Genomic DNA, 10,572 nt, shown 5'->3' on the forward strand with positions numbered 1-10,572 from the left:
AAAAGCAAAGCTTACCTACACGGTGAATTTGTTTTTGTCTAAGTATCTCCTACGTAGGACTTAGTATCTCCTACGTAGGACTTAATATCTCCTACGCAGGACTTATTATCCCCGACCGTGGCCCTACCTACATTGTATTGTGTGTAAAATGTATACATAGTTAATGCTTTTAAGTGGCATGATAGTGGAATATGCAGAGGTTTCCAGTATGACGAAAACGCTCTTTATCCAAAATTTACCTCAATGCAATGCCGACAGACACAGACACATACACGCAATGAGACAGATACTCAGACAGACACACTGACATATATGTTGCACCTCACAGACCTGTCAGCAACTCATATTTACGCTTAAGCATATTGAATGGTAAATGTTATCGTATGAAATGTGGAGTTAAACAAAACAACACACATACACACAGAGACTGAAACAGACACAGATAGACACACGGACAGACGCACACAGACAGCCACACGAACAGACACATACACATGCAATGAGATATATACAAGCAAACAAACACACCCGCAGACACGCACAGACAGATAGACACACAGAGACAGACACAGACAAACATACTCACACACAGCCAGCCAGAAAAAACACACTCACACAAACAAACACTCACACATACTTACAAACAGACACACACACACATGTACCCACAGACAGACCTACAGACACACAGAAACACACAAACAGACGTGCTCACACTCAGAGACGCAGATACAGACTATCTAAAGGTCGGTCCCATTCAGCAAACCACAACGCACTGGCAAACAGTCTACACTGGAGTTTCAAGCACTTTTTTGTCACTCGACAATGAGGTGGGGAGGGGGGGGGGGGGGGGTATTTTCCTCTTGTATCTGAATGTACCTGTCATAACTATGAAACAACTATAGTCAGCCTTTATGCTAATGCTGTTTAGTACAAGTATCCTGGTCACTGTACTTTATAAAGTCATTATGTTAGAAAAGCTTTATGATAGATATCATATTTTCACCGTGAGGCATTTCGCAGTGTATGCATTTCCCGAGAAGGTTGTCAATACAAACATGTGTACGCCAAGTCCCGTGTAACAGCTGGGGCGTTCACCACCAGTAAACACCTAGGTCAAGGGCTTTGTGACGAAAGCAGTAAAGGCATTCCACAAAGCTCACACACACCATGTAAGCGGCCTAACCTCGCCCGGGTATGTTAACAACACACATTGCAGATATGAATATTGAAGTCACTGGAATGTATTGACCTCCCCGAGCGGCTGCTTGTTTTACTCAAGTCTTGAATGAGTTGCTGGTCACCTCAACTTGAGAATTCGCAGGGACAGGTGGTAACTTCGGAACCCATTTCTGTTGGAAGAGGAATATTGCCGGGCGATTCTTTTAGTCCTTTGCTTTTCTGTTTGCTTAGCAAAGAGGAAGTTTATCATGGATCTCATCATGATCAGCACAGAGACCCAACAGAGACCCAACACCCCTTACGCACCCCTGGACGACCTTGATAAAGGAGAACCCTGTCTGAAAAAAAAACAGATTCTCCTCGCCGAGTCCTTTTCTAATGATATTGGCATGTCCTTTGGACTCGACAAATGCAACATTCTTCATTCGAACTGTGGCAAGGTAGAGGAGCGGAAAATCTATTAAGATTCAAAACAATTTCTCCCTTTTGTCTCATCCATATGTATCCAAAACCATAATTATTTATATAACGTGTATTGCGTATCTCTCAATAGACATACTCAGGTTTCTCTTTCTGACACAGCAGACGTAGTTCATGATCATTAGGTCTCTGTAAATAACATTGTTGCATCTGTCTGTGCCACTATTTGATATTTTAAACTAATAATCTAAGATTCTCACAAGTGTAATTACTATCAACGGGTATACCCCCAAATGCCTGCATACAAGCGCAGTGTGAATAACTCTGCCCTTTCTTCTATGAATACTTCATACTTGTAACTCCAACGGAAAATTCTTGGATTTAAGATATTTGTTGCCTGAACAAGAACAGCAACATTGCGCAGCGAATCGCGGCGCCTTAGACGACTGGGCCATCCGTGATGTATAGTATACAGTCTTGGAGCGATAAGGGCGTAATTACAACGTAAGAACCTTTTGTTTCGAGAGACTATTCTTAGGATATTCTAATATACTACTGCATCGATTACTTGAATCATGTGCATGGGTGATCCTGACATTAATAGTTGTTTGACCAATTACTATTCATATATTGATTATGTATTGGTGTTAGGTTTGACTTCACAGATGTCGTGTGTGTTATATGCTCTTCAGATAGAAAATGTCCTGCAGAGTATCTTACACAATGTTTACATGTCCAAGGAAAGTGTTATTATCTACGATTACCATATCTTATATATTATATATTTATCATTGGTAATGTGATGATTGTATGGTGTTTCACACGAATAAAGTATAGCACTGACAACATTAAGACCAGTGTTTTCCTCGGCTACTCGACTGCTTGCTCATAAGTAAGGATAAGATATATCGATGAAAAACTTCCTTATTATAAATAGGAGCGACGTTTCGGTGTAAGTTGCGTGATAACAGTGTTAGGACTTACACCGTAACGTCGCTCTTAATTGTAATATAGAAGTTGTTCATCCATAATCTTATCCTTACTTCGTAGTCCAACTTCTAAATGCCTATCAAAGAAGTTGCTTGCTAACAGATCAGCTGAATACATGTATATGGTTATTGAAACAGTCCTTCCTAGATGTGTTGGTGTTTTGTTTGTATGTGTGAGTGTGTTTGAGGGTGAGTGTATGTGAGTGTGTTTGAGGGTGAGTGTATGTGAGTGTGTTTGAGGGTGAGTGTATGTGAGCTGTGCATTCCACGCTGATGACGGAATACTAGCCCAATCAATGTGTATATTTAAAATGTTTGTGTAACCGAGTTTAGTTTCTTTTATCACCAGCATTTCATTCGCTTGTGAATATAAAACATCAACGCCAGAGAATAACCAGTCTCGATTATCCAACGAAAGAGAGAATGGGTTTGGTTTTACACCGCTTTTTGCAATATTCCAGCAATATCACGGCGGGGGACACCAGAAATATACTCCACACATCGTATAGACAATCGAACCCGGGTCTTCGGCGTGACGAGCGAACGCTTCAACCACCTGACTCTCCGACCGCCCCTCCGACGAAAGAAATTCCAATTGGCGTAAAAAGCAAAACAGCGGTGAATATTATATGTATTGATCACAAGCAGCTACATTGAGAACTTCGTATAGCAAATGGAGACACTACCAAGTGCAACTATCAAACTCAAAATGTCAACGTCATAGATTATCTACGGAAACAAGTTCCATTGGGAGTGAAAGGCAAAATAGGTGCTTTTGTAAAATCATAATTATGCCATAATGGTCTCAAGTTAGATTGATCATTATGCATTAATTAGATCCCTAGTGTTTAAAACATGAACATTGGCATGTTTAATTACCCTTTTTGCACACACCTGGTGTCATCACTGATTGAAAATGATTTTACAAAAGCATCTATTTTGCCATTTACTCACAATGGAATTTGTTTCTGAAGATAATCTAGGACGTTGACATTTTGAATTGATAGTTGTACTTGGTGGTATGTGCACTTTTGGTGCCAAGTCCTCGATTTAGCTTCCTGTTTTGTATTATCTTCTTGTGTTATATACACGCATTTCTAGTCAAGTTACATAAAATAAAAACGTGGTTAATTTGAACAATATAAATTTTATTACGCCATAAACAATTAGACATATAATTATCGTACAAACAAGATAATTAAAAGCGAAAATTGAATTTGCACAGTTCTGATAATTGGACACTGGAAGAAAGTTCGTCCTAAGGGACCGACCACTTCAACACCAGATATTTCTTAATTAAAACTCTGAGCCTTTATAAGAAAGTTTCTACAATGGGTTTATTGTGAAAGACATTTTTTTCTACAGTCTGAAGCATAAATATTTGTTTCAGGCACTTTGTGTCTTTTTCGATAACATATCTCCCAGAATAGTGAGTGAGTGAATATAGTTTTAAACATGTTTTAGCAATATTCCATCAATATCTAGGTGGGTGACACCAGAAATGGGCTTCACACATTGTACCCATGTGCGGAATCGAACCCGCGTCTTCGGCGTGATGTGCGAACGCCTTAGCCACTAGGCTACCCCACCACCGTTCTCCATAATATTATATGGTCGGTCCCTAAGGTAACGTTATCATCTTTTTCAAAGATATTTTCACAAGTTACATCATGGTTTGGGGGAACTGAAAACCAATCACTTGTGTTCGACATCTCCAATAATGATATACCACGATAGGACCCGTGAAGATCCGTAGTAGAATAGGTCTTCAGCAACCCATGCTTGTCGTAAAAAGGCGACTAACGGGATCGGGTGGTCAGGCTCGTTGACTTGGTTTATACATGTCATCGGTCCAAATTGCTCATGATATTAATCACTGGATAGTCTGGTCCAGACTCGATTATTTACAGACGTCATATAGCTGGAATATTGCTGAGAGCGGCGTTAAACAACAAACTTCCCAACCAATATACCACGATAACTATTGCCAATTGAATATGGATGATAATTCTGGGCTTATTACCGCTTTAGAAGATTCAATACCGAAGGTGTCAATTAAAACATTTACGAAATTGATAAAATGGACTTCAAGCTACAGCAATGATAATTGAATATCATATTTGTCATGATTAACGTGCAATAAGGACAACAAAACCACGTTGAAATAAACTTACACAACATGTAATTAAATACTATATGTTATGAATAGTAATATCAGCAATGTAGGCAATAAACAATAACATATTATCGGAATCAAATGCAAAGGTACGCTGATGAAGCCGAGGCTATTACAACACAACAGTGATTTAAGGAACACAATATGCTTACAAATCTATGTCATCAACGTCCTTGTAATTTTCTGGTTTTATTCCTTTACACTCAACGGGCATGTGAATACTTTACGTGTTATTTGTTTATCTTTACATGTTAATCTTTCTAGTCGTACTCATGATTGTGATATACGAAAACATCATTTGTACTCACGTTCAAAACGTGCACAGTGACCTTACGAAATTATTGTTATTAGATAATAGCTAATATAGCCTAATGTACAATGTTTTATTGCAATAAATAGTGTTCATAATTTACAATCACATCCATTAAAACTGTGCATAAAAACAACAGGGGTATAATATAGAAATATACACGAGACAAGTAGGATGATAATTTCTATATACGGGATTATATTCTAAATGTAAAAAAAAGAATCAAACACTATGTATCCATCAATAGACGACACAGCCTATTCAATTTCTTTTAAAAAACACGTTTATGGTTATGACGCCAAATATTTCACAAAGAACACATTTGATGAAAACAAGATGGACACAATATGTGTAATTTATATTCTGTTTTAGATAATATATTTTTGTCTTTTCAATTTGTATTGGCTTGAACATCTCAAATTGGTAGAAGCGTTCCATAAATATTCAACATGGCATATGTTAGGGCACTGCACAAACACACGTAACCAAAACATTTTATGTTTAAATATAAAACCTTGTAGTTGCAGAATTAAAATGCATTAATAAACATTAGTAACAGTGATAATATAAACACATCTATCAAAATGTATGTAAATGGACACTTTTTATGACAACATAGCGCATGCTTCACGAAGCTGGCAAACAACTGTTCTGACTATACATCCATACTGACAACAGCTATGTAAGGAAAATGACAACACGTATCATATAAAATATATAATAAACAAGTCTAATATGAATAAATGGCCTACTGGATATGGTTAAGAAAGCAATGTCATATTCAAAGTAAAAGGACAGTCATTTTTGTGATTAATGCTCATATGAAATGTATTCCATAGGCAAGTGGTCGGGTGACAATTATCTATAAATGTCTTCATTTACATCATTTGTCAACAAACGTTATCTCCAAGTAGACAGTAAATGACTCATTGAATTGGTGAGCTCTTCAGCTGAATATGTCATTGTGAACACAAGTCAAGCATGACAGAACTGTTGGCATGTTCATCTAGGAAAGACCTTGCTTGATGTTACCACAGCAACATTAAATATGTAAAGGAACTGACTGAACGAAGTATCAACCACGAATGATCGCCCTCCAAGGGGCAGGACAAGTACCACTACCCTGGTGGTGCAACCGGTTCCACTTGACTAGTTCTCTCGACACACCGTTTAATCAGGCACGCCTTTAAGAGCAACGTCAACACCTCCACCTGGCCATATTGCTATGGCATAACGTTCCTTTCAATAAGATTCGATCTGACTGCACTGATAGACTGCATGCCACTGAGTTGATCAATGCAGATCACTTTCAGTATTTTTCGTAAACAAATCACTTTTGATGTGCTTTCTGTTCTTGTCGAAAATACATTATTATTATGTTTTTTTGGGCGTGTACACTTGGTATCAAAGTGATACTCTTTGAGAATCCAACTTGATAAGGCGCCTGATGTATATCATGTTATACGATCACGTCTGCATATTTTGCAACAATGTCAAGAAGTCAAAAGAAGTCTGATTTCTATTCATACCGTTAATATTTAGATATACGTATACGTACATGAATATTTTACCAATATTATGCAAATATACAAAGTCCATGCTAGAAAATAACTAGTCTCGAATTTCCAACGGAACAGATTCCATTGGGCGTAAAAGGCAAAATAGCTGTGAAAATTATAGGAGAGCATCACTGAAGATATCCGTGATGACACAAGGTGTCAACAACACACCTTTAACATAGTAGTAAGCGTGTGCTGTCAACCACTCTATAAATGCGATGAATAAATAAAATTGGTGATATTTATAATTATAGAGACAAGAACTTAAGAATAATTTCATAAACAAACATATGTTTACCATTGGTTATCGGTACATATTTAATACAAATACATGTTTTCAAAACGACTGGTTCTCTTGTATGTATTACTGTTTCATTTTGAGGTGTCATATATATTTCCTGAATTCAATAATCTAGTGTAAACAGTACTCAGTACACTCCTCATATTCCAAATGAATACTCCCAATGATAATAGTCATGCTGCCTATAGAAACAGTTAGTTTCATCAATTTACAAGATACTTCATATTATATGACATCAATTTGAATTACTACATTGGAGACGTCATTATTACCAGCAGACATGTCACACCTACGAATCAATACGTACAGGTATTTTTAATTATCTATTTTTTTGTTCCCTCATCTCATTCTTACAGCGTCCACAAGAACAAATCCGCCAATACAGTTATCCCTTGAGGATTCTTTTAAAGTCAAATGACACTTCAGTTGTAAAAAATATATTCGTTCAAAGCATGCTATATAAAGACTGTCTGTTAACACAATAAGTTTTGCAAATATGCGTACAAAGTGCAGACTGATGTTAAAGTTCTTGTATTACTTTGTTTATAGATTTTTTAAAGAATACAAACATAAACAATACAACAACATGCAATAATATCGAATGAGGATATGCAAATATTCACACTCTATTATATCCACATTGACCAGCTAAGCACTAAATATGTCAATTTTAATTGTCATTTTTAGAAGTGTGTTTGTCTGCCTTTATCTCTGCAGTTAATTGACCAGGAAACTTTTATCCCATTGAAGACTCCATTCAATAACATGGATACATGAATAATAAGTAATGTAGTACAAAATACGAAATCAATGATAAATCACTTCATTATGTGTGGATTCATTAATAAATATATGTTTATGTTTATAAGTTTTTCTTTACTTCTTTATTACTGATAATCCATAACTGATTCTAATACAACACAAAAACACATCAATTTAGGACTAAAACCCATTATTACCTTTATTACCAGTCTTATCGGGAACCCCAATGATCTCTGATAAGATACATTGATTGATAATAAACGATTGCGGCCCAGGTAAGAGGCATTATTGGGTGTTACACTATGGGGCCTGGGTAAAAGACTTAGATGGGTAATTCACTATCAAGACCCGGAAAGAGACAGTGATGGGTAATACACTATCGGAACCTGGGTTAAAAGACACAGATTTGTGATGCACAATCGAGACCCGGGTAAGAAACAGTGATGGGTAATACACTATCGGAACCTGGGTTAAAAGACACAGATTTGTGATTCGGAGATAAATATTTCGTTTTGTAAGATTTGCGTGATGTTATGCTGAATGGATGTACGGAAATTTCATTTGAACACGACGCCGTAAGGCGGAGTGTTCAAATGAAAAATTTCCGTACATCCATTCAGCATAACATCACGCAAATCTTACAAAACGAAATATTTATCGACATTGTAACATGAACGTTAATTAAATCGATATTTAGGAGGAACTAATTTACTGAGCGCATGACACAACAAAACTGTCGTTAGTAATACGTCTCCTCGTGCTCACCTTCGAAAAGATGCATGATATGGGGTGCCGCGAAACCGATCAATGGTTTCGAGGTACTCCAATAATGAGGGTCCATTTTACGAAAGGGGTGGTCACATGTTCAAGCTCATTTCTCAGAAAATAAATAAACAACAGGAAATATCACAAATTCAATTCTTTATCACAGTTCCTCATCTTACTTGTAATTTGTAGTTATGCGTAACTATGAAATACAAATAATCAAAATTAGAAAAGACGTACATACTGTTTGGCCCCTGTACAAGATAGTGTCAACTCGCCTGAAACTGAGGTGGTGACAAGAGACGTCAAACGTGCGAAATTTCAGACATGCAGCTTAGCTGGGATTGAAAAAAGTTGTTTACTGTTACAGTGGAATAACATATGTGAGAGAGGCCGTGGAAATTAGCAGAAGAATTAACCTGGAAATCACTCACGGGAGCAGTGGACAGTGGCAGGATATTTGTATCTATGACAGGTACCAAATTACGTTCGTTAGCGAGCTGCTCCTGTCTCTGAAAAATGTTCGAATAATGTCGTTTTTGAGACGAGCACGAGTCAATGGAATACGACTTCAACGATTCATCGGATTTGTGGCCGGTAATTCTGCAAATCTCGCGATTCAATACCTGCGTTTGACAGTAAAGTGACGGCAGTTTGCAGTGTGAAATTCCCGGTCTTGGATAATGTTTATGCTGCGCTCAAATGGCGGCCCCCTGATGTGCCTGTGTATGGCAGCACGCAACCCAACAAAACTCGATTTTGAGTAAAGTTCTCCCTCAGCATTTCTGACTTCGGCATAAAAGAACCTCAGTCTCTCATTCAGTTGAAAAGCAGGAAGCTCTTCGAACGTGGGTTCAAAACCTCGGAAACCAAGCCATTCTGGAAGTGAAAAGATTGCCGTGTTCAGGGTACAAATGTGACGGTAAGTGGGAGTATTTCGTTATTATTACGGTGTCGTGTTTAAATGAAATTTCCGTATATCCATTTAGTATAACATATCTCAAATCTTACAAAACGAAATATTTAATTTATGTTAAGATTTTGGTCAATCTCGTTATATTATTGCCAATTTTTGCGATGACACATTGGTCACGCTTTACATTGCTATTATGGCAATGGTGTAAGGGAGGTAACTCTCGCTGATGTTGATCGAATCTGCGTAGGAATTTTTTTTTATTTGTTTATGTATTCTTTTATGTTTCAATGGCTTACGTCGAAATATTTTAACTCCCAGTAGATTTGGAGAGGTTCCTATCCACGATGTCCTGTACTGCTTTTGTATCAAGGGACGCGAAGCGGTGACTGGACGCTTGAACTTTGGGCTCTACGGAAACGCTGGCTGTATTTCCTAGTTCGGGGGCCATCTCAGAACGGTTTTCAGCTTCAACAGCTTTTTGTGGGTTATAATAAGAACAAAATTAGGTGGATGTATGAAAGTCATTATAGAGTTGCAATAAATGTTTTTTACTCTGTTAAAAATTGATTTTGTTTTGTTTTTTCCTTTGGCCAAGCCCAAGAAAATTACATTATTTATGATTATGATTTTGTAATTAATGGAAAAAGGTAAATTTCATTTACCTTCAAATTCTTGTATTATCTCAGAAAATGTCTCGTCGCCCCATTCACTCAATATTTCATCGAAATCTCCGATGTGGAAGTCAGGGTAAATTTCCATCTGTTCCTCCATGTTGATGATTTCAAAAATAGTTCCATTAATTAATGTATACATACACGGTGATGAGACCCCAAAAATTCAGCGATGTTATGCTCATTCGACAACACTTTTTAACCAATCAGATCAGGGAACATACCTACATTTATGTTACAATGCACAATCGAGACCCGGGTAAGAAACAGTGATGGGTAATACACTATCGGAACCTTGGTTAAAGGACACAGATTGGTGATGCACAATCGAGACCCGGGTAAGAAACAGTGATGGGTAATACACTATCGGAACCTTGGTTAAAGGACACAGATTGGTGATGCACAATCGAGACCCGGGTAAGAGACAGTGATGGGTAATACACTATCGGAACCTGGGTTAAAGGACACAGATTTGTGATGCACAATCGAGACCCGGGTAAGAAACAGTGATGGGTAATACA

The sequence above is a fragment of the Haliotis cracherodii genome, unplaced genomic scaffold, assembly GCF_022045235.1.
Source record: "Haliotis cracherodii isolate W230 unplaced genomic scaffold, xgHalCrac1.p SCAF_8, whole genome shotgun sequence".
NCBI lineage: Eukaryota > Metazoa > Mollusca > Gastropoda > Lepetellida > Haliotidae > Haliotis > Haliotis cracherodii.